Source organism: Chanodichthys erythropterus, chromosome 21 (genome assembly GCF_024489055.1).
Source record: "Chanodichthys erythropterus isolate Z2021 chromosome 21, ASM2448905v1, whole genome shotgun sequence".
NCBI classification, from domain to species: Eukaryota; Metazoa; Chordata; class Actinopteri; order Cypriniformes; family Xenocyprididae; genus Chanodichthys; species Chanodichthys erythropterus.
The window spans coordinates 30,190,454-30,196,453 of NC_090241.1; the positions used below are offsets into that span (position 1 = coordinate 30,190,454).

At 36.9% G+C, this 6,000-nt stretch overlaps 1 protein-coding gene across 5 annotated transcripts in view; it reads right to left on the reverse strand.

Annotated features, from left to right (window-relative positions):
* Nucleotides 1-3,278, reverse strand: part of LOC137011566 (immunoglobulin-like and fibronectin type III domain-containing protein 1) — a 39,391-nt gene extending 36,113 nt beyond the window's left edge. For all 5 annotated transcript variants that reach the window (XM_067374501.1, XM_067374500.1, XM_067374502.1 and 2 more), the window contains exon 1: nt 3,180-3,278. The gene's annotated coding sequence lies outside the window, so the exon portion shown is untranslated. The remainder of the gene's footprint in view (nt 1-3,179) is intronic.
* Between the last annotated feature and the right edge of the window lie 2,722 nt (nt 3,279-6,000).

Genomic DNA, 6,000 nt, shown 5'->3' on the forward strand with positions numbered 1-6,000 from the left:
ACAGCTGTGCGTCCAACCAAATTCGTTATTTTGTTGCAAATTCATCTGTCACTTAGTAGAAGCAACCAAATTAGGTGAATGTCAGCATGCACAGGTTGTGTGATATCACCCATCCTCAAAAAACATGGACAAAATTACATAAGGTAGAACAAACTGGACCTAAACTAAATTAAATATGGATCAATTTAAGCGAGAGTAAACATGGATTGTGCCAACCACATTTTGTTTTGTGCCAAGAGCACGAAACATCAAAATTTAAGAGGTATGTACAAAACAAAATGATCAATTTCCCTTGGATTTGTATGATAAACGTTTTCGGTAAAGTGTCGGTTTACCACTTGAAGTCCAATGTAAAATCTGGGTGCTAAAACAAAACTAGTTCAGAAACACTATTGCCCATTATCTGATTACAGCACAAGGTATTCAGAATGACAAATTATTTGAACACCCATGCCAGTTTTCAGTATATCCTAAGCAGCCCTTGGCTTCAGTTCATTTTGGAAAACGAGCTATCTAACCCTCCTGAGCAAAATATCCCAACACCGAAGCTTGCCAAACTGAGGGTCTTCAGTTTACACGCAACCTGAGCTTCACACCACTCAGCGCAATCGCATGCTTATATGGGGACAAGCACTTCATTTCACTGCCATCTTGGGTATTCTGCTCTTAAATGTAGGTATATTCCCATTTTACTTAGCAAATTAGTGGTTTATTGTGCAAAGTTCTCCTGTGTTTGTATAGCTTCCAGGGTTTTCCACCTGTATCTCAGATTAGAAGAACTGCAGCATAAAAGGAGACATTTTCATCGTGCTGAGAAACCCAAGCCATGTTTCATAACATAATTACATGCCAGAGGCAGGCCGGGTTGTATAGCAGTAATAACAGTGCATGAGTAAACTACCACTTCACACGACTATATGAAAAGCAAGTCTAATGACATGCTCAAGTTTTAAACTATACCACTAACCCTTTTTTCCTCTCTGTGAATTGCCCTGCTGACATGTTTAGTAGGACACAGTCATTTGTCAAATGATGGGTTATCATGCCAGCCTAGCGCAATCCTTGGTTGGCTCTAGTTATTTACATTTCTAGAAACTGGTGAAGTTCAGTAACAGAGTCATTTCGAAGGTAATAGCATGCACATCATTAACGTACAATGCATTAGCAAGGTGACATTTATGCGAACATCAATGGGTAAGTTCTACTTTTGGCTTTGCCAAGGGGCCTTTTCAATATAACCCTGAGGCTGCAATGGATAAAATTACATTCTAAATCCAAAATGGATGCATTTTTTGAGGTATTTAACCACTATGAGGAAAATCTTAATAAAAATAAGTCTAATTTCCAGAATGTTCCAGAACTGTGATTATTTTAGTAATCGCCTAATCACAGCAGTACATAACTCAAACAGAACACTAGCCAGGCATGCACTAAATGCAATATCGATGGGAGCATTAAGAGTTTTCCTCTTAGGGAAAGCTAGCAATGAGCACTTCAGGTCTTAGATTGAAGCAACACGTGTTTTAGGTGAGGAAATGACCATGTTATAAATCAGCCTGCTTGTCAGTACTTTATTTAGAGTACAGAAGATGTAATTCCACAGGGTGTTAAGTGAGCAAAATCACCCTCAGTAATAGGCAAAGCCAATTTTGCTCAGTCTTTCACCCTCCTGTTATTCTGTCTGGCGATAAAATCTCTTCCTCTGTCCTTTCAGCCTTGCACAGTTAAAATGGCTCCTGTGGATAGACTCTCCAGGCATCTGAAATGTCCCCATGCACCTTTTAACTGATGCAGATACAAATTTGTGGCTCCCAGAAGACAACATTTAAAGATAAATTAACGTAAAGCTGCTGTCAGTGACCAGCCTTACTGGTAAGTCATAATTGCTGAGCCAATATGTTTATTTCCTGTTTCTATATTTCAGGAACAGCTTTAACATTTTTTAGATTTGTTTTCAGCACTTCACCACATTGTGGGGGTTTTTGTGGATTCACTTTATAGTCACACTGAATATTTTAGCAACTCCCATAGGTACACATTAAGATTTTATTGTTCCATAAGGTCTTGTTGCTTTTTCATACACAGCTTCTTCATCATCATCATCATCATATGAGGAAAGTGTACTAGAAATGTTGGTTTGCATTTCTGGATATTTTTGTATCTTCTGTATTTTATAATTTATGTGTTTAATATGTTATATTGAGGTTGTGTTTTTGAGATTAACAATTTTAACATTTAGCCACCAGAACGTCGAATCCAGGTAAGAAATAGGCGCAATCTTGGAAAGTGGAATAATATATCCCCAGATTTAAGGTAAGAAAACAGTTCTTTGGTCGCTTTTACAGTATAATCCAAATTGTTCTGTATTAGTATCCCATATTATTGGAAGTTATGCTTCTATTACCCTAACCCCATTACTTGCATGCTTCCTCAGTTTTTTCCTGTTTTGTCTTTAGGATGTTTTGTTAAACACCCTTAAAACTCATCTTATTCACCAAAATGACATATTTAAACATTTTTTCCTGTGAAAATTTTTTTTTATTCTAAATGTGGCACATCTGTCATATAAACATTAGTAAAAAAAAGTACGGACACCCACCCAGTGATTAAAAATCCTTCATGTACATTGGCTTCGTTTGATGTGATACTTGTATCTATAGTTAGAACATCCCTGCAACTGTTCTGATTTGACATCATGCCACCTGACTAGCAGCTATCACAGATTCCAGACTCCGAAACCCAAATAGGGAAGACCAACTCGAAAGATTCTGATGAGTGGCCACCAAATTAATTGTAAAAAACAACATTTAGAACATCTATGTTAAGTCCAATAATGTTATGAGAAAGTATAAAGTAAGTCTATAAACAGGGAGTAAGTCTTTAAACCAGAAGAAGATAATTTTGGAGTTTAGAGGTGTCAGAACTCAAAGTAACATGAGGTTGTCAGCTCTGCATTGTAAAAACTTCACAGGCGCTATAATAAGTCAAAGTACATGCATAGTTCATTACACCCAACAGAGGGAAAAGTTTTTGTCCTGTAGAAAACATACAAGGTACACAAGGTGGCGAGAGAATTTGGCGCAATACAAAGGTATGAAGCTCTTATTGTTTCCTTTTTTTTGTGCATGTCTCTCAGTTCTGTCAAAACTACAACAAAAATGCTACAAAAAAATCCCTACCTGTTCACAGTTCTCTGTGCTCCTCTCTTGCTTCTTTCAAAGTGCTCTGGCCTCTTCTGATATTTGAGTGCTGCCTCCAAGTTGTCCAAGGTAATAAATCCTTTGAGCTGTGTGTGTCTGTGTGTGTGTGTGCTGTTCCCATGTATTTAACCTTGGCTTCCGCCAAAAGCAAGTTCTCCTGGGAACTTTGGGAAGAATCCTCATTCCTGTTGACACCTTACTGTAATGAAATGACTTTTGAAAATTATTTCTTCTTGATCTTACCTAAGAGGTGTATAGTTTTATTTTAGACTGATTGACAGTCAAATACCAGAATTAATTGTTGAAATGGGTTTATTTTAAGCTTTATGACTTTAGCATTAATTGAACTGAATAGTTCTGAAATTACAAAAAATAACAAATAGAACTTTTATGGACATTCAGCAGTGGTGCAAATGGTTGATGTTTTTGCTCTATAATTTCCTGTAAAACAAAGCCATTAAAGAAATAATTTATGGTGCAACTTGGCAAAAACATGATTTTATGTCACTGGTGAGCACAATGAGTACTAAAGAACCTTTTTTTTCCCACTGCATCACTCTTAAAAATTAAGAACCTTTAACATCCATGGAAACTATCAATTAAAAGTTTTTTTTATAGTGGAAAAAGGTTCTTTAGATTATGAAAATGTTCTTTACACTAAGAAAATAATGGTTCTTTTAATAACTGTTCACTGAAAGCTAAAAGGTTCTTCTATGGCATCACTGTGAAAACCTTTATTTTTAAGAGTATAAAGAACCTTTAGTCCAATGAAAAGGGTCTATGGATGTTAAAGGGATAGTTCACCCAAAAATTAAATTACCCCATGATTTACTCACCCTCAAGCCATCCTATAGGTGTATATGACTATCTTCTTTCAGATGAAAACAATCGGAGATATATTTAAAAAATATCCTGGCTCTTCCAAGCTTTATAATGATAGTTAACGGGGGCGTTTTGCAGAGGATAGAGCAAAACAAAACACCAGTCACGAATTAGAAGTCTAAAACGAGAAATTTTAAAGAGAATTGTCACATGATTTCGATATAAGAGAAGAGGAGCTTGAGTTTGTTGCCCAGCCATATTTGTTTAAACCGCAAGAGACATCTGAGCTTACCATACTCCTACATCCTACGTCATACATCACCTCAGGGGTTACTCATTTGATGTAAGTCGACTTGCGCTGTATGGTAATCTGGCGAAAGACAGTTATTTTAATTTATAAGGTTTTAAATATGGAGATTTTTCTTACAAAAACCCATACATTAACCCACTGGAGCCGTATGGATTATACTTTTGATGTAAAAAAATCTCCCAGATAGTTTGGTCTCAGAATTTTGGCCTTTATGCATGCATCTTATACATGTTACATTACATTATGAAACAGCCTTGAGAAAATAGCCAATCATAAAATACATGACATTATTATTTTACATAATTATTTTCATTCTGTAAACAATCCCCTGGGCAATTATGTTTGAGAGTTTATCATTTAGATTACAATCATGGAGTGGAGCACAGATTTCATTTAGGTGTTAGGCAAGATACACTCCTCTCATTTCAGCCAGATAAAATAGGCATTTGTGTTAGAACGTAAATATAATCTCCTCCATAATTATCAGCATGTGTTTATGGCCACATTTTAGATGTAAAAAGTGTAATGTGCATTAGTATATCCATGTTAGTTTGTTGATACTCATGTTTCATTGCAATCTCCTTGACATTCTCTGTGTTCAGCTCCTGTGTATTTGGAATTGAACCCAACACATAAACCACTGAATTACGAGTGAAACGACTTGGATGTTCTGAGCAGCAGAATATCATTCTCCTGTCTGCATTAAGGCTGACCTGGAGTACTCTACTCACAGTAAGATGTGGGAAAAGATGGCTAATCCTCTTGGAGTCATGAATGACAAAGGTCACCAGGTCACCAGTTTTTATTACCGTCTCATTAAACTGCACCATGGCCTTGCTGCTAAGTCTACAAATGGAAGCAGGACGAATAGGTGACATTGTGCACTGATCAAAGTTACTTAAGGAAGGCCTACAGTGAAGGAGGGGTTTTTTCTTTTGATGAGGGATTGATTGTTATTAGGCACTCAGTTACAAACTTACATATGGTTTACACAAAATAAATGTTATTAATTAATTAATTAATTTATTTATTCACAGAGCCAGTGCCAGAGGAGCACTGAAGAAGAGGCGTCTGAAGTAATGAAAGGGAGCGATGATGTAATCCCCAGCTAGACAAACAAATGTGTCCCTTTCACGTATTTGTTGGACCATAGTTTGCATAGCTAGACCTTCAGACTGACTGCAGAAGGTCTGGACTCATATCAGATTTCATTGACCAAGGACTGCCCAAGAGGACGTGTAAATCCACCAATCACAGTTCATTTTGTTTAGCGTCATGTTTAGAGCCGATGTCCCTACAATAACAGACTGGTATACATTAATTCAAGAAAGTCATGCAAGTGTACTGCAAAAATGTAAACTTCACATACTTTTTTAAAATCCAGGATCTAGTTGATCCTAAATAGATAGCTTTCTTCCATGAGGGGGTTTGGCATCGCAATGGCTTTGTTTCTAGGTGGACTGTTAAATAACGCAACACAGATCTCTCGGAAATCCTGGAGAATTCAACCAATCAAATAACGAAATTCCCAACAGTCCGTGTGCATGACGTCTGAGGCGGAGACTCTTCCAACTCTAAAAAACAAACCTGTCTGTGACAAAGTGACTTGTTCCTTTTGGTTAACGCAGCACTGACGTCATTTCGAACAAAATCAGGCCAAAACGAAGT